Raw genomic sequence first — 18,897 nt, 5'->3', positions numbered from 1 at the left:
CTGAATGTCACAGCTGAAATTTACCAGGCAATGTTTTTCCAATCTTCTATTGTCCAATTTTGGTGAGCCTGTGGGAATTGTAGCCTCAGTTTCCTGTTCTTAGCTGACAGGAATGGCACCCAATGTGATCTTCTGCTGCTGTAGTCCATCTGCTTCAAGGTTCAATGTGGTGTACATTCAGAGATGGTATTCTGCATACCTTGGTTGTAACGAGTGGTTATTTGAGTTACTGTTGCCTTTCTTTCATCTCAAACCAGTCTGCCCATTCTCCTGTGACCTGACATCAACAGGGCATGTACGTCCACACAACTGCCGCTCACTGGATATTTTCTCTTTTTTCCACCATTCTCTATAAACCCTAGAGATGGTTGTGTGTGAACATCCCAGTAGATCAGCAGTTTTTGAAATACTCAGACCAGCCTGTCTGGTACCAACAACCATGCCACATTCAAAGTAATTTAAATCCCCTTTCTTCCCCATTCTGATGCTGGGTTTGAACTTCAGCAAATCGTCTTCACTACATCTAGATGCCCAAATGCATTGAGTTGCTGCCATGTGATTGGCTGATTAGCAATTAGTGCTACCAAGCAATTGAACAGGTGTACCTAATAAAGTGGCTGGTGAGTGTGTGTATATACACACTATATTACCAAAAGTATTGGGACGCCTGCCTTTACACACACATGAACTTTAATGGCATCCCAGTCTTAGTCCGTATGGTCCAATATTGAGTTGGCCCACCCTTTGCAGCTATAACAGCTTCAACTCTTCTGGGAAGGCTGTCCACAAGGTTCAGGGAATCCACATAGGTGTCTATGGGAATGTTTGACCATTCTTCCAGAAGAGCATTTGTGAGGTCAGGCACTGATGTTGGACGAGAAGGCCTGGCTTGCAGTCTCCGCTCTATTTCATCCCACAGGTGTTCTATTGGGTTGAGGTCAGGATTCTGTGCAGGCCAGTAAAGTTCCTCCACACAAAACTCGCTAATCCATGTCTTTATGGACCTTACTTTGTGCACTGGTCCAAATCATTTGGTGGTGGGGGGTTTATGGTGTGGGGATGTTTTCAGGGGTTGGTCTTGGCCCCGTAGTTCCAGCATACCAAGACATTATGGACAATTTCATGCTCCCAACTTTGTGGGAATGGTTTGAGATGGCCCCTTCCTCTTCCAACATAACTGCGCACCAGTGCACAAAACAAGGTTCATAAAGACATAGATGAGCGAGTTTGGGGTGGAAGAACTTGACTGGCCTGCACAGAGCCCTGACATCAACCCGATAGAACACATTTGGGATGAATTCGAGCAGAGACTGCGAACCAGGTCTTCTCGTCCACCTCAGTGCCTGACTTCACAAATGCTCTTCTAGTAGAATGGTCAAACATTCCCATAGACACACTCCTAAACCTTGTGGACAGCCTTCCCAGAAGAGTTGAATCTGTTATAGCTGTAAAGGGTGGGCCTACTCAATATTGAACCATATGGACTAAGACTGGGATGCCGTTAAAGTTCATGTGCGTGTAAAGGCAGGCGTCTCAATACTTTTGGTAATATAGAGTTGCCAGTGGTTTAGACATTAATAGCTGTGTGTTGAGTTATTTTGAGGGGACCGCAAGTTTACACTGTTATACAAGCTGTACACTCACTACTTTACATTGTAGCAAAGTGTCATTTCTTCAGTGTTGTCACATGAAAAGATATAATAAAATATTTACAAAAATGTGAGGAGTGTACTCACTTTTGTGAGATACTGTATATATACAGTGCCTTGAAAACTTATTTGTACCCCTTGAAATTTTCCACATTTTGTCATGTTACAACCAAAAACATAAACATATTTTATTTGGGTTGGAAGGAAAATGATAAATGTTTTTCAACATTTTTTACAACTAAATATGTGAAAAGTGTGGTGTGTATTTATATTCAGCCCCCCGATCAATACTTTGTAGAACCAACTTTTGCTGCAATTACAGCTGCAAGTCTTTTTGGGGATGTCTCTACCAGCTTTGCCCATCTAAAGAGTGACATTTATGCCCATTCTTCTTTGCAAAATAGCTCAAACTCTGTCAGATTGGATGGAGAGCGTCTGTGAACAGCAATTTTCAAGTCTTGCCACAGATTCTCAATTGGAATTAGGTCTGGACTTGACTGGGCCATTCTAACACATGAATATGCTTTGGTATAAACCATTCCATTGTAGCTCTGGCTGTATGTTTAGGATCGTTGTCCTGCTGGAAGGTGAACCTCCGCCCCAGTCTCAAGTCTTTTGCAGACTCTAACAGGTTTTCTTCTAAGATTGCCCTGTATTTGGCTCCATCCATCTTTCCATCAACTCTGACCAGCTTCCCCGTCCCTGCTGAAGAAAAGTATCCCCACAACATGATGGTGTGTACATGGTGATGTGCAGTGTTAGTTTTCCGCCACACATAGCGTTTTGCTTTTAAGCCAAAAAGTTCAATTTTGGTCTCATCTGACCAGAGCACCTTCTTCGCAAACTGCAAACGGGACTTCTTATGGCTTTCTTTCAACAATGGCTTTCTCCTTATCACTCTTAAAGACCAGATTTGTGAAGTGCACTAATAGTTGTCCTGTGGACAGATTCTCCCACCTGAGCTGTGGATCTCTGCAGCTCCTCCAGAGTTACCATGGACATCTTGGCTGCTTCTCTGATTATTGCTCTCCTTGCCCGGCCTGTCAGTTTAGGTGGAAGGCCATGTCTTGGTAGGTGTACAGTTGTGCCATACTCTTTCTATTTACAGATGATGGAGTGAACAGTGCTCCGTGAGATGTTCAAAGCTTGGGATATTTTTTTTATTAACCTAACCCCGGTTGAACCTTCTCCACAACTTTACCCCTGCCCTGTCTGGTGTTTTCCTTGGCCTTCATGATGTTGTTTGTTCACTAAGGTTCTCTAACAAACCTCTGAGGGCTTCACAGAACAGCTTATATACTGAGATTAGAGTACACACAGGTGGACTCTACTAATTAGGTGACTTCTGAGTACAAATGCACGCCACACTTTTCACATATTTATTTGTATTATTTGTAAAAAAAAATGTAAACCATTTATTATTTTCCTTCCACTTCACAATTATGTGCCACTTTGTGTTGGTCTATCACATAAAATCCCAATAAAATACATTTACATCTTGTCAAGGGGTATGAATACTTTTTAAAGGCACTATATATCTATAGATATAAAACCTTTGGGCTTATGTAATAAAGTAAAGAGCAGTTTATACAATCTCTTTGTCTCTTTGCTGTTATGTTTCCTGTAATCTAATGTGACATGTAATCTGATTGGTTACTTTTGGTAAGTATGCTTTTCAGTTAATTTATATACTTTACATTTTCTATACAATTTAGCTAAAAAGACAAAAACACAGTCGGATAAAAAATTAGGCCAGTGCCTATAATGCAGTGAAAAGAAATCGAGGTACAGTATAGGCATACAGAAAAGGACATATGGCAAAGGGCTGACCTTGCCTACAGGGGCTAGCAATCTGCAAATTCACGCTTCACGTAATTCTGTAATGCTGCAGCCGCAAGTTACTTCCTCTTACCTCAGGGTGCATGTAGTGTAATTATGCATCACAAATAAGTCCATTGCAAAGTGTGTGATTACCCCCTCCCTTGTCGATGTGTCACATCCCCACCTGGTTACATTGTTCTCCTCTGTCATATTAGGGCTTCACTACGACGCAGGTTCCTGTTAACTATGTCATTGAGTCACATAGGCTTGTTATGTGAGATTACTCTAGGCTACAAGCTGTTCACCCCCCAGAATCAATATTCCAACAGGACCAACCCTGCTACTCTTCTGATGACATTTGACAGATAAAGTGGGTGGTGAAGAGTTAGTAGATTAGGGGAAGGGAAAAGAGAGCCCTGAAATGTTGCATGTATACAACAACATCCCTTTGACAGATGTAGAGCTCTGCAATCGCATGCATGCAGCAGGACACCTTAGCATAAGAAAGGTTAATCCAGCTGCCAATTCTCTACGTTCTTTCTGCAAAACCAACCAGAGGTGGAGAATTGACTGCTTCTTAATGCAATCTTTGCTGGAAAGGAAGAGATCTATTGGAAATGAGAAGAGAACGAGGTGGGCTTACAAAAACAAAAAGCCACCCCTTGAAATTTCCAGCCAATGACAGCACTGCTTAGAGAAAGGGGAGGGTTGTTTTATCCAATGGCATCAAATAGACATTAGGTCTAATTTTTTTCCACAGTCTTTTTGTAAGCATAGAAGAATTTCATTTTTTAAAACAAGTGCATAATTTTTATTGTCTGTTTCTTTTGTATCAAACTGACTACTGACTAAGCAAAACAAAAAAAAAAAGAAAAAAAGAAAATACAAAAATAAGACAACACGAAAAGCAACAGATTTTTTTTCTCCAGTTTTCTATATTTTTGCATGGATACTGTTCATTGGAAATTCAAGATACGTACAACAATATTGGATTTTATACTTTATGAATTTTCTATGAGAAAGGTAAGGTACCATCATTTGTTTTATTGTAAGCTGTAAGAAATGCAGTCTGTTAAATTATTCATGACAAAGGTTGTGTTATATGTCATATAGGATGCTGTTATACAATGATAACAAGGAATTTGCAGTAAGGTTGATTAGACTGCAAACATTACCCACCTATCTCAATGCATGCAGAGCAACATGATTCTTCAGCTGACACTGGCTGTGCAATTCTTTGTGCCTTCAATCCAATTCAGCAGTCACATCACAAGCCAACAGTCCTTCTATTTGTGTTTTTTAACCTATAGATTGTAAGAAGATGGGATTGCACTTGTAAATTCCCTGTCTTACGTATTATCGGACAACTGTCTTAAGTTGCATCTGGCGCTGTCTACTTAACCGTGATTTTTTTTTTAGCCATTATAAACGTAGATAGATAGATAGATAGATAGATAGATAGATAGATAGATAGATAGATAGATAGATAGATAGATAGATAATGAGATGTACACATTGGGTGCAATGGATTTGCTGCTCTTTGTGTGAAGTGCACAAAGCAGGTTCAGCATGCTTGTGTGAGCGTGTGCCTTGAATAACTAATATTCGTTTTTATGGTTGGGTGCAAACAAGGCTGCTTACATTACAATTACCCTGGCTGTCCATCTGTGATGCCGGAGATTGATGCACCCATGAAGCTGACAGTACAGAACAATGTGCATGAATGGAGGTGCCCATTTTGGGGGAGTCTGGTTAATCCCACCACTTACAATGCTGAAACAGAGCATATCTGTACAATGGAGACTGGATAACAAGGCTAATGGATCAGTGTGTCCATGTCAAGTTATTAGATGCAAGGTAGCAACTTGTGGATGTGTGCCTCTCACATGGTTGGGTGCATGATACAGATCAGTGTGTTCAGTGTCCTCTGTGTATGTGCCAGTAGAGAATATGGGATTTGTGTACAGTCGGTGGAAGGAGGAGGGGTGTAATCAGAGTAAAAAACAGCATCCCTAAAGCAGCAGTAAGGGGATAGGGGGAAGGGTGCCATTTCCACATTGTTGGTTGCCATGGAAACAGTACAGGCTAGCTGGCATGCTTTATATGGGCTGGGTGCACTGTAAAATGAATGGACGGTGAAGGGTGATGTGGAAAAGGGAAAAGTCCAGTTGTTGCAAATATATAAGAACTGGTGCTGCTGGAAGACAAATTGCAATTTGATAACATCAGACTGATGCCTCCTGCATAGCAATGTGCAAGGATCTTTTTTTTTTTTTTTTTTATTGCGGATACAATACAGAGAGACCCTAACTTAGCTTTAGTGATCGCAGAGAATGTTGCATTATGTAAAAGCGCAAAGGATGGAGGAGGTGAGCGAGATGTAAAGGAGCAAGGGCTGATGGGATTATTTAATAGGCAGAGCTGCACTTTCAAAGCAGTTTAACTTTATACGGCACAGCTCAGGTAATAAAGACCAGGGATGAGATAATACCGCAGAATCGTTAATGTGTGATTTATAGGGAATCTCTGGTTTTATTTCTAAATGGACTGAACAAAATCTGCTGTACAATTGCTGGTACTGAGTCATGTGTATTGTTGGGTAGATTACCGGGAAGTGACATCATGATGAGAAAGAAAGGTCATGCTAAAATAATAACATTTTAATAAAAAAAAAGAACCAGAGTCTAACCCGTGAGTAACGTGATTGGAAATGAAAAACTCACAATACATTTGCCCTAAACCTCAAAAGTATTTGTGACTAAGGTTGTGAATCGGTTTCCACCACCTGTGTAGAGTCAGAATCAGCAGTATTGTAGGAGGACCTACCGGTAGACCATATTGGGTTAAATCTTCAAAGTATCTGTGTTGTCCATAATAACAACCATATTACATAACCTGAAAAAAAATACACAATACATCATTAGCAGATCTTCTATCCTGATCTTTGACAGATGACGCTTTCTTGTGTGTGACGGTCAGCTGGTCCCAGGTATTTTCTACTGACCAAAAATATGGGGAGCATTTAAAACATGTAGGATCTGCAGGGGGGGTACTGGGGTAGGGGTGCTTGAACACCTGAAATAATTGGCCTTTTATCCCACAGTGCCCCCTTTTTATTTTCTCATTTGTAGTGTGGCAATGAAACTTACCACGCATTTGAAGTCCACAAGTATGTGTAGTAAAGAGGATTTTCTGGGTCTTAATGTCAGGATGCAGGAACATAACGTAGAGGTGCCAGGTTTGGAATGCATGTTTTGTAGCAGTTCCTGACCTGGTACCTTTTGGTTCACAATGGGATATCACAGTGAGGCTAAATTAGTGCAGCTAGCCTTTATAAAGGGGGGGGGGGGTTAGGTGGAACTGGCTAGCTGTTGTTGGGCAAGGAAAAACGCCAAAAGCTTACCGCTAAGCACCGGTAATTGTAAGGGTAGCGTGGCTGCAGGCAGGGGAAAACTTATCTTGCATGCAACAGGAGTACCAATCATGATGGGGCCTGGCAAGGGTGGAAAAATAACCCCACTGCCTCTGTATGCTATAGTGTTGCTGCCTGGACACTCTGTATTTCTTTGTAGCAATTCAGCTCAGCTACATCACCATTAAGTACCGGCATGGAAAAATCTCTGGAGAGGCCACTGATAATCTGATGCCTGTAGGCAGAAGGGACATTTTATACACTTTAGACACTGCTGCAATTTTTTTGGATCAGTCGCAATGCAGCTGGGAACATGGGTGAAAGAAAAGATATAGCGGTGGGGAAAGGGATTTGTATCAGCACAGCATGTTAATGAAATGATGCCAGACATTTTATTTGTGCTCGGGACGGCAGTTCCTTCCACTACAGCAGTCTGAACTGCTATAGCGGAGTTGTGCAGTGGATCTGACATGTCCTATAATGCTTCATTCATGCGTCTACAGGAGCCCCATGCACTGCAAATGCTGGTTCAGAAGAACCAATTTTTATAAGCAAGGTTGATCATTTTTTTAAAAATAATACACTAGAATAATACTATGAGCCTAATAGAGAAGCCTTGGCTTTGTTATCTTTCATATACACTTTGCACTATGGTTTACCAGTTCTGCAGTTCTGAAGCTAGCCATAGAGTAGAAAACAAATGAAAATTGAAATGTTTGCTTGAAATAACATTTGATTGAACCATAATTGTTTTGAAAAATTTCCAGCGAACATCAACATTTTTCTGATTCTTTTCAACATTAAAGCATTATTTTTTTCCCAATCAATTTCTTTATGGGCAGAATTGATGCAATGTAATTTTGGCATTTTTTCCAGAGTGCACCACAAATGGTTTGAAATTAGTTCATTTGGAAAAAAATTTCCAACATAACTGTTTTTTTTTGGGGGGGGGAGTCAAATAGTGGAAATCGAAATTCAAAGAATAAGCACATTAACCATGTGAATATTGAACAATCGTTCTGCCTCCTTCGAATTTCTACTCATCTATGGCCAGCTTAAGGTAGCCCATACATTTTTTTTTCATTCAACTAGTGAGGTGAACGTAAAAATGACCTAATTCCCTCATCCACACACTTGATACAGATGGGGAATCACTACAATTGAGCTATTGTATTCTGATAGAGAGAAGACTTCCCCGCCATCAGAATACACTGATCAGCGCTGCCAGCTATAGCCGGTAGCACTGCTCAATTGGGAAAAACCAGACAGGCTGGTTGTACAGAAGTCGATCAGTAGTCTGCCCATACTGCTGGTCCCTGCTGAATTTCATTCTATGTATAGCTGGCCTAAGTGTGCTTATCTCTAATAGAGACCTCTAAGTGTTTGTATATGTTTAGATATTAACTTACAGGGATGCTTCAAAATAAAGCAAGACTTTAAAAACAGAAATTAAAATGGCAATTATATTTTTTAATAATAAATACTAAAATGCACAGGTTCAATGGTACTTGTTTGGGGAATCAGTTGTAAAAAAAAAAAAACAAAAACATCCCAACATAGATATTCTATATTTGCAATATTTAACCGGTAGCTGCAGTCCTTGGGTTGGAGTGGATTGTTACAAAGCAATACAAAGTTTTTTTTGTTTTTTTTACTATGAGCAAATATGCTAACATATGCTGGAGGAAGTAAGATGTTCACAGCAATTCTGGATTGAGGCCTGGTTCACACTAGTGTGATTTCAGATGTGACTTGAGTCGCAGAGACGTATGACAATGGAAATCACATTTTTTTCAATGGTGCTCATTCACATCAATGCAGCACAGCACTTTGCGACTTTGGAAAAGGGTCCTGTGCTACTTTGGTATAGAATATGCAAACGAAATCCAAAATACAAATATGTCGTTCTACATAATCGTACTGAAAATCAGATCAAACCGCAGTCGCAGTAGTGTGAACCTAACTTAAACACACAAACTAAGCAAAGGAACTAGCAATAAAAATAAATTGTAATCTGCTACGCAATTAAATATAACGAAACAACTAAAGCAGCCAGCACCAAGGTATAGGATACAACATACAATTTACCAATATTTGATTAAATTGTTTGTTACCCCAACATTTCATATTCCTGATATGTGCCTGCTGTACCATGTACTTGTATGGAAAAGTATTCTGTTCTCTTTGAATTGCTTCCTTTGTGTGAAATGCCTGGTGCTCCTGCCAGTCCCTTTGCTTTCCTATTAGAAACTGACCACACTAAGCAGGAGAGCACACCATGGTCAGTTCTCTAGCTATGCTGGAAACCCAGTGTGCTCTCCTCCAATGACCAGACTTGTCCTGACATGCCCACACCCATCAAATATTATTCAAATGAACTGTAAAAGTTAAAGAGGAAGTCCACCTAAAAAAAACGATTAAAAGCCAGCAGCTACAAATACTGCAACTGCTGACTTTTAATAAATGGACACTTACCTGTCCTGGAGTCCAGCGATGTCGGCAACCAAAGCCAATCAATCGCTCGGCTCTCGGCTGCTGCCGCTGCCATTCTCTGTGAGGGAATCAGGAAGTGAAGCTTTGCGGCTTCACTTCCCAGTTCCCTACTGCGCATGCGTGAGTCGCGCTGTGCGTCCTAACTGGTCCCCGCTATCTCCTGGGACCTGTGTGTTTCCCAGGAGACAGCCGGGGGGGGGGGTGTGGGAAGGGGTGTGACTCCCACGGGAGTCTCTTCCAGGAAGTGGGTGCAAATACCTGTAGTAGACAGGTATCTGCACCCCCCTCCCCCCTGAAAGGTGCCAATTGTGGCACTGGGGGTGGAACTCTGCTTTAAGAGAATATATTTAAACATCAAGCCATGCTGCACAGATTATACTCCACCTTTACTAACCATGCCACCCTCTTAAAGGGGTTGTAAAGGTTCACATTTTTTTTAAATAAAAATAACAAACATGTTATACTTACCTGCTCTGTGCAAGGGTTTTGCACAGAGCAGCCCTGATCCTTTTCTTCTGGGGTGTCCTGCCGGCGCTCCTGGCTCCTCCCCTTCATCGGGTGCCCCCACGGAGAGCCGCTTTCCACGGGGGCACCCGTACAGACATGCTCCCCAAGTCCTAGAAGACAGCAGGACTTGGCCCAGCCCCCCACTCTCGTGTTACTGGATTTGATTGACAGCAGTAGGAGCCAATGGCTGCTGCTGCTATCAATCTATCCAATGAGGACAGAGACAGTGGCTGGAGTTGCTGGGCTTGTGCTTGTCACTGGAAAAACCATGAGGCTTTACAACCCCTTTAAGATTAAACCTTGCCCTTTTGCATAAGGCAACTATAGAGAGTTGAGGTTGTTGCGTCGCATACTCTAATGCTGTGAGAGGATGAGTGATAGATCAGCAAGTCACACCCAACCCCACAATCTTTACTAAAATACTGTTCATGGTACACCAAGGTACCCAGGACTACAGCAAGCTTAAAGAAGAAGTATCCTTACAAATTTTAAATCCCTATGGAATCCCTCAGAAGGCCTAGAGCATGATGCACTGTTGTATTGAATGGCAGTGCTCGGCGCTGTGAATGACGCCAAAACAAACTACCAGCTAGTACTCTGCCTGTAAGAGATCAATCACTGCCTCACTGGTACTGAGCAGGGAGTCAGCAGCATCAGTCTATGGGCCTTTAGAGTGTCTGCACTGACTGTCTGCTTAGTGAAGGTAGGAGGGTGATTTATCTTTTACATGCAGAGTACTAGCTGGGGACTTGTGATGTTTTAATTCCATTGTGAATGACGAGTGCCTTTGTTCATACCAACACAAGCCGTCGGCTATTACTCTGACTATAAAAGATCCATTGCTGCCTTGGCTTGCACTGAGTGGAGAGTGAGGCAATGAATGCAGCCATTGTGTCTGCAGACTGCTTTGAGCTCTATAGAGTATGTCTGTACTACACTACTACTACTGCACTGCACTATTACAATGTCTCTTCCTTTTATAGAGATAGGGGGCACTGGCTAAAGTGCTTTAGCTTCCCCATAGGAACACCCATAAATTGGGCTTCTGCTTGGAGTGGAGTTACAACTAGCAGAAATATAGTGAAAGATATACAGTAATTGTAGTACAAAATGAAATCAAAGATAAGAACAAGACCGAGTGCTTCATGCACTAGGTTCCCTGGGGAATTCCATAGGGATACTTCCTTAAAATGAACCTGTACTTTGCCTTTGCAGGACAGTATTTAGAAAACATGCTATCCTAAACACACATAAAAACTGAGTAACTGTTTAGCATTGTAATTCTATTTTACAGTAGAAATGTTTCTTCTTTGACGATGACTTCTGGGGGCAATAACTTTTTTGTGGTACAATTGTGTTGTATATATACACTATATTACCAAAAGTATTAGAACACCTGCCTTTACATGCACATTAACTTTAATGATATCCTAGTCTAAAGCCTCGTACACACGGTAAGATTGTTGGCCAACTGAGCATCTGATTTTCGTCAAAAGGGCGTGTGCCAGGATCTTGTCTTGCATACTAATGATACACAATTGTTGTGGCACAAACACGAACGTAGTGACATACTACGAGGAATTTCAGCTCTTGAGTGCCACCCTTTGGACCCCTTCTGCTAATTTTGTGTTTTTTGAGCATTTATTCTTAGCATTTGTGTTTGTACTTTCGACTTTTGTGTGACGGATTTGTGTACCGACCATACTAAAATCTGACGTCAAACCGTTGTCCACCGAAAATTTACTAGCCTGTCATCCAACATTTGTTGGTGGAAAATTGGACAACAATTGTCAAAAGGAGCGTACTAACGGTAAGATTTTAGGACAACAGTCTGTCAAAAGACAATCCCCTGCCAACAATCGTACCGTGTGTACGAGGCTTTAGTCCGTGGGGTTTAATATTGAGTTGGCCCACCCTTTGCACCTAAAACAGCTTCAACTCTTCTGGGAAGGCTGTCCACAAGGTTTAGGAGTGTATCTATGGGAATGTTTGACCATTCTTCCAGAAGCTCATTTGTGAGGTCAGGCGCTGATGTGGACGAGAAGGCCTGGCTCGCAGTCTCTGCTCTAATTCATCCCAAAGGGTTGAAGTCAGGACCCTGTGCAGGCCAGGCAAGTTACTCCACCCCAAACTCGCTCATCCATGTCTTTATGGACCTTGCTTTGATCACTGGTCCAAATCATTATGGTGTGGGGTTGTTTTTCAGGGGTTGGGCTTGGCCCCTTAGTTGCAGTGAAGGGAACTCTTAAGGCATCAGCGTACCAAAACATTTTGGACAATTTAATGCTCCCAACCTTGTGGGAACAGTTTGGGGATGGTCCCTTCCTGTTCCAACATGACTGCTCACCAGTGCACAAAGCAAGTTCCATAAAGACATAGATGAGCGAGTTTGGGGTGGAAGACCTTGGCTGGCCTGCACAGTCCTGATCTCAACCTGATATTTGGGATGAATTAGAGTGCAGACTGCAAGCCAGGCCTTCTCGTCCACATCAGTGCCTGACCTCACAAATGCGCTTCTGGAAGAATGGTCAAACATTCTCATAGACACACATAAACCTTGTGGACAGCCTTCCCAGAAGAGTTGAAGCTGTTATAGCTGCAAAGTGTGGGCCAACTCAATATTGAACCCTACAGACTAATGCCCCGTACACACGATCGGACATTCCGACAACAAAATCCATGGATTTTTTCCGACAGATGTTGGCTCAAACTTGTCTTGCATACACATAGTCACACATAGTTGGTCGGAAATTGCGAACGTCAAGATCGCGGTGATGTACAACACGTACGACGAGCCGAGAAAAATTAAGTTCAATAGCCAGTGCTGCTCTTCTGCTTGATTCCGAGCATGCGCGGCACTTTATGCATCGGAATTGTGTACACGATCGCAATTTGCGCGAACGGATTTTGTTGTCGGAAAATTTGAGAACCAGATCTCAAATTTTGTGCGACGGAAATTCCGATGGAAACTGTCCGATGGAGCCAACACACATTCAGAATTTCCGACAACAAGCTCCGATCATACATTTTACGCCGGAAAGTCCGACCGCGTGTACGGGACATAAGACTGGGATGCCATTAAAGTTCATGTGCGTGTAAAGGCAGGTGTCCCAATACTTTTGGTAACATAGTGTGTTTATAGCAGAATTTATGAATGTAAAATCCTACTCTGTTATTAAGAATGAATAATAATTATTATTATTAAACAGGATTTATATAGCGCCGACAGTTTATGCATCGCTTTACAACATTAGGGCAGACAGTACAATTACAATAACATAGAATAATGGGGCTCATTCACACCAGCTCCATTGGGCTATGCTGAGCAGCATTGCTCAATGAAGTTCCAATAAATAGACAACACAATTTGCGCTGAGTTGGTGCATTGGAAAAAATATGACATGTTGCAATCTTGTGAAGCATACTTCTGCACATAGAATTAAATAGGGTGTAAAGTTATTAATGTTTAAGTTAAAAAGATTAAAAAATAAAAGCAAGCACTGGGATTCATTTTGACAATCTATCGCAGTGAGCGTATACAAAGCTGATCCGGATATGTGATATGTGCACCTTGTTGTGTGTCTGCTGGTGTGAATGAGTTCTTAGTATAAAAAAAGAGCGAATAAAAAAATATCTTATGCAGCGTGCTCCATTTGTCCTAATAGAGAAAAGAAGCCTTCCTAAAGCGTTCCTAACCCCTTATCAAATGAATAAATCACTTGCTCAGCTGTAAAGGGTTGTAGTGTGTGCAGTGTAACATAGAGTGGTCATAGAGAGCCCAGTGTTCACTAGTGATGCTTTCAATACATGCCATCTGTGTCCTACTTAGGGGGCGATAACGAACGCCCTTGGCTGTTAGAGGCGCTTATTATCACATAAGGAGATTTTTCAACGTCTTGGGCACGCAAATATCTTCCGTCGCTCTCGGGGTGATATCTGAGTGTCTATGGGCAGACAACTTTGTGGAAGAAGCAGTTTCTTGGCTCTTGAATTCATAGCTGGAGTTTAAACATCTGTTCTTCCAACTGCACAGGCTGTCTTTGTAGCTTTTTTGTGATCATAAACAGTTTGGCTCTGAATTTTCTATCAGATAGCATTGCAAATGCATAGTGTGCCGCATTCAACCAACAATGTAAGAGAAATGGAGTAACCGGGTAGATGAATGATTTAGCATGATTTCTAACTCTGTTTCATCCAAGTTTTATGCACTGGGTTACTTTCCTAACCCCTCCCTGCCCATTCTTGTGTCCATTTGCCTGGGCTTATATGCAATGATAGAGGCAGGTCTTCCTAGTCCTGGGAGCGCGCAGTGAGCACGCTTTTAGCACAGAAACCTCTGCCTCCCATAAATGTACGTGTGCGCCCTGTGGGTGTTAAAAGAGAAGTATGGGTTTGTTTTTTGTTTTTTTATTCATACTTATCTAGCTGGCTCCAACACTGAGAACTAAGCGATCAAATACCGCCAATTGCTCGGTTCTCAGAGCTTCCTGAGCAGAGAGCCGGTGACTGCCAGTCACCGACTCTCTGCTCTGCCCCCTCACATAGACCGGAGCGCTGGGCTGTGGAGGGGACGGGAGCAGCTGGCTCAGGGTTCTGGGTGGATCCCGAACATATTGTCGCGATCCTTCCTGAGCCTGGACCGGCTCTGTCATGTCAGCCGAAAACAGGCTTCAGCCCGCTGTCTGCTGAAAACTGTTCTCAGGAGTGCAAAATGAACTGCACTCCTGTGATCCACGGGAGAAGTACAGCCAAATGAGCTTTGGCTGTACTTCTCCTTTAAAGCCCATCCTCTTTGCCACTGCACATATTTGTTACGTGGGCTACAAGAGGTTAAAAGAGTTTTATGGTCGCAGCACACGTTATCATTTTATAACATCATCATTGTAATAACAATACAAACAATAGTTATTTTTGACAATCCATTGTAAACTTTCTTGAAAAATCTTCTTTCATATTGTGAGTGTTGCCTGTCTGCTGGCCATCTCTTTCCACAACTTCATGGATTCCCTGCATGCTACTCAGCTTCTCGTCTGCCAATTTCTAAGGACTACGTATCCCATGGTACCTTGTTGCCTCAAAGCAGTGATTCCTGTACTGACTCCACCTTCTGAAACTCCACCTCTCAGCACCTCTGTAGATCAGAAGGCAGGCTCTGTGTAATGTGTAACACAGCAGTGACTCACAGGGCATAGTGAGTAACAGTGGCGGCTGGTGTTTTTTTCTTTGGGGGGGGGGGGCGGCAAACCCCTCCCCCGTGTGGACAGCCGGGACAGAAAAGCCCTGTATTTACCCGATCTAGGAAGCGGGCGGGCAGAGTGTCTGGCGGCTTTCTTCTTCCTCCTGTGGTGTGGATAAAGGTGCCTTCTGCCGTGAATCCCTCTTCTCCTCCTCCTAGGCGTGCAGTAGGATTGCCTGACCTTTCAGCCAATCGGAAAATGGGTATCAGACGCTCGCTTCATGATTGGCGGAGAGGCGATTCAGTGTTAGACAAGTGAATATTCATTTGCTTTTCTAACACACCTGGGTGGGCTCCAAGCGCAATGCTCTGCGCTCTGAGTCCACCCTATTTTGAAGCCTTTTAGAGCCTATGGCTCTAATCAGGTGCTTCAAAATAACACCCCCACCCCTGTAATTAATGCACCCGGCGACCTGAAAGGGGCCAGACGCATGAATAGGGGGTGGTCGTGGCAGCCATGGATAGATTCATGCTATGCATGAATCTATCCATTAACCATATAGGGGTAGGCGTGTATAGAGGGGGTGGTGCCCGTGTGCCCTTAATGGACGCCCCTGGTGAGTAAGCTTACAAACTTTAAAGAGGAGCTCCAGGTCTCCCCCCCCCCCCCAAATAAAAAGTCAGCCGCTACAAATACTGTACACATAATATTAGGGCACTTACCTGTCCAGGAATCCAGGGGTGTTCTCACCCGAGCCAATTTTTCAATTGGCTGTCCGGTGCTGGGGCTTCCATCTTGACTAAGGGAAACTGGCAGTGAAGCCTTGCGGCTTCACAGCTGGTTTCCTACTGCGCATTCGTGAAGCATGCTGCGCTTTGTGAATGTGCCGGCTGCAGGGGAAGGAGGGGGCCAAAGTTCTGGCACAGAGCCAGAAGTGGGAGTAGGTACCTGTCAAAATCAGGTACCCAAAAGGTGCCAAATGTGGAAATGGAGGGAGGGGGGGGGCTGACAAGCGGAGCTACCCCTTTTGGATGGACCTCTGCTTTAAAAAAATTCAGATTATTGAGCGTAGGCTAGAAATAATTGAAATAAAATGTGTAAATAAATATGATTTTACATTTTGACCATAGATAAGCTTTAACTACTTCCGGACTGCCCACCGCACATATACTGTGGCAAGGCAGCCCGGCTGCGTGAAACAACGTACCTATACGTTGGCCGCACTTCCTGGTTTCGGGCACGCGTGCCGCCGTCGACCCCCTCCTGCTGTGAATGGACACAGCAGGAGCCAATCAGCAGGCCACCCTTGATCGTTTGGGGGAATGACAGAACGTTGGTCTGCCTATGTAAGGCAGACTGTCAATCTGTCACAGAGGAAGAGAGGGATCTGTGATTTCTACTAATCAGGAACACAGATCTCTCTCTTCATCTAGTGTCATCATCCCCCACACAGTTATGCCCCACACACACGATCGGACATTCCGACAACAAAAGCGTGGATTTATTTCCGACTGATGTTGGCTCAAATTTGTCTTGCATACACACGGTCACACAAATGTTGTCGGAAATTCAGAACGTCAAGAACATGGTGACGTACAACACGTATGACGAGCTGAGAAAAATAAAGTTCAATAGCCAGTGCGTCTCTTCTGCTTGATTCTGAGCATGCGTGGAATTTTGTTAGTCGGAATTGTGTACACACGATCGGAATTTCCGACAACGGATTTGTCGGAAAATTTGAGATCCAGCTCTCAAATTTTTTTTGTCGGAAAATCAGACAGCAAATGTCCGATGGAGCCTACACACGGTCGGAACAAGCTCACATCGAACACTTGTTGTCGGAAATTCCGTCCGTGTGTACGCGGCATTAGAAAGCACTCCCGGGGAATACATTTAACCCTTTGATTGCCCCTGATGTTAACCCCTTCCCTGCCAGTGTCATTTATACAGTGTCAGTGCATTTTTTAGCACTGATCACTGTATTGGTGTCACTGGTCCTCAAAAAGTGTCACTTAGTGTCCAATTTGTCCGCCGCAATGTCGCAGTCCCGCTAAAAATCACTGATCGCCGCCATTACTAGTAAAAAATAAAAAGTAAACAAAAAGTCCCTAAATCTATGCCATAGTTTGTAGACTCAATAACTTTTGTGCAAAACCAATCAATATACACTAATTGGGATTTTTTTTTCACCAAAAATATGTAGCAGAATACAAATTGTCCTACATTGATGAGGAAATTTGATTTTTTGACATATTTCTATTGGGCGTGTTTTATAGCAGAAAGTAAAAAAAACTTTTGTCGCCCAAAAGTAGTAGTAACTATTCTTGGGCGGCATGCATCCCGCGATGCGGGTTGCCGTGACTGCAGCACGTTTTATCGCGCAGTCATTTATGAATGGCATCTCGAATGTGAATTCTGCATTTTGTCATTCACACCTCGGCACTGTCAAATCACAGGCAGATCCGCATCAAATCTGCCCGTGATTCAAAACTCTTTAGAGTGAATGCAGCCTTAGAGCTGGGTGAGGAGAAGCAACAGTACACTGAGCTTCCCAGCAGGGGGGGGTTGTCAGGCCAAGTCTGATCATTGGTAGAGAGTACACTGAGTTCCCAGCATACCTAGAGAACTGACCATGCTGTGTTCCCTTGCTTAGTGTGGTCAGTTTTAGGAAAGCAGAGGGACTGTCAGGAACACCAGGGATTTCACACAAAGGAAGCAATACAAAGAGAACAGGATACTTTCTCATACAAGTACATGGTACAGCAGGCACATATCAGGAAGTGTTGGGATAACAAACATTTTAAATCAGAGCTAAAGTTTTCCGACCAGCAGGGAACATGAGCTGATTGCAGAGCTATTGGTCTGACCCACCAGAAGGTGTGTCTGGCCTTTGCTGGTAGGGAAAACAAGCTCTAAGGACCAGTTCACACCATGAGTGGCACAGGAGCGCAATGTACATTCCTGTGCAATTCACGTGCGATCTGGGTGCAGTGTGATTTCAGCCCATTCATTTGAAAGGGCTGAAATTGCAACAGACTACACCAAAGTAGTGGATGCACTGCTTTGCAAAATGCCCAGCAATCAGATTGCATGGTACTACTGTGCCATACAATTCAGTGCAGGCAAACACGCTGCATTTGCCACCTGCATTTGGAGTATCTTTAAGTTAACAATAACACCCGCTGCAGATTGCAAGTGCAGTGCATTTTGAACGCTATGTGGCAAACGTGCACAGGCCCTTAATATGTGGAAAACTTGCACAGGCCCTTGATATGTGGCAAATGTGCACAGGCCCTTGATATGTGGCAAATGTGCACAGGCCCTTGATATGTGGCAAACGTGCACCGGCCCTTGATATGTGGCAAACGTGCACCGGCCCTTGATATGTGGCAAATGTGCACAGGCCCTTGATATGTGGAAAACTTGCACAGGCCCTTGGCAAATGTGCACAGGCCCTTGATATGTGGCAAATGTGCACAGGCCCTTGATATGTGGCAAACGTGCACAGGCCCTTGATATGTGGCCAAGTGCACCGGCCCTTGATACGTGGCAAACGTGCACAGGCCCTTGATATGCACAGTGCATTTTCCTGCATTTACATGCATTTGTGTGTGTTTCTGTGCATTTGCAGTGTGGAAAAAATGCAGCCTGTTGTACTTTTTTTCACTGCACTGCATTGCAATAGTGTGAACTATGCCCATAGGATAACCTGGATTTTGGACTGTCTATGCAGTTGGAGTGAAGTCAAAAATGCATCCTACTGCATCTGATATGAATGGGCCCCTAAATATGTTTTTCATATGCGTATTTAGGTGTATGCCTGGAGTTCATCTTTAAC

General features: G+C 43.2%; 1 protein-coding gene across 1 annotated transcript in view; it reads left to right on the top strand.

Annotated features, from left to right (window-relative positions):
• The first annotated feature begins 4,191 nt into the window (after positions 1–4,191).
• The window catches only part of SHISA7 (shisa family member 7), a 270,504-nt gene continuing 255,798 nt past the window's right edge, over positions 4,192–18,897 (top strand). The window contains exon 1 of the mRNA XM_073602641.1: positions 4,192–4,493. The gene's annotated coding sequence lies outside the window, so the exon portion shown is untranslated. The remainder of the gene's footprint in view (positions 4,494–18,897) is intronic.

This window comes from Aquarana catesbeiana, linkage group LG10, assembly GCF_042186555.1.
Source record: "Aquarana catesbeiana isolate 2022-GZ linkage group LG10, ASM4218655v1, whole genome shotgun sequence".
NCBI classification, from domain to species: domain Eukaryota; kingdom Metazoa; phylum Chordata; class Amphibia; order Anura; family Ranidae; genus Aquarana; species Aquarana catesbeiana.
Note: the sequence above shows the minus strand (reverse complement) of the source record. Positions and strands in the feature narration are given on the sequence as shown.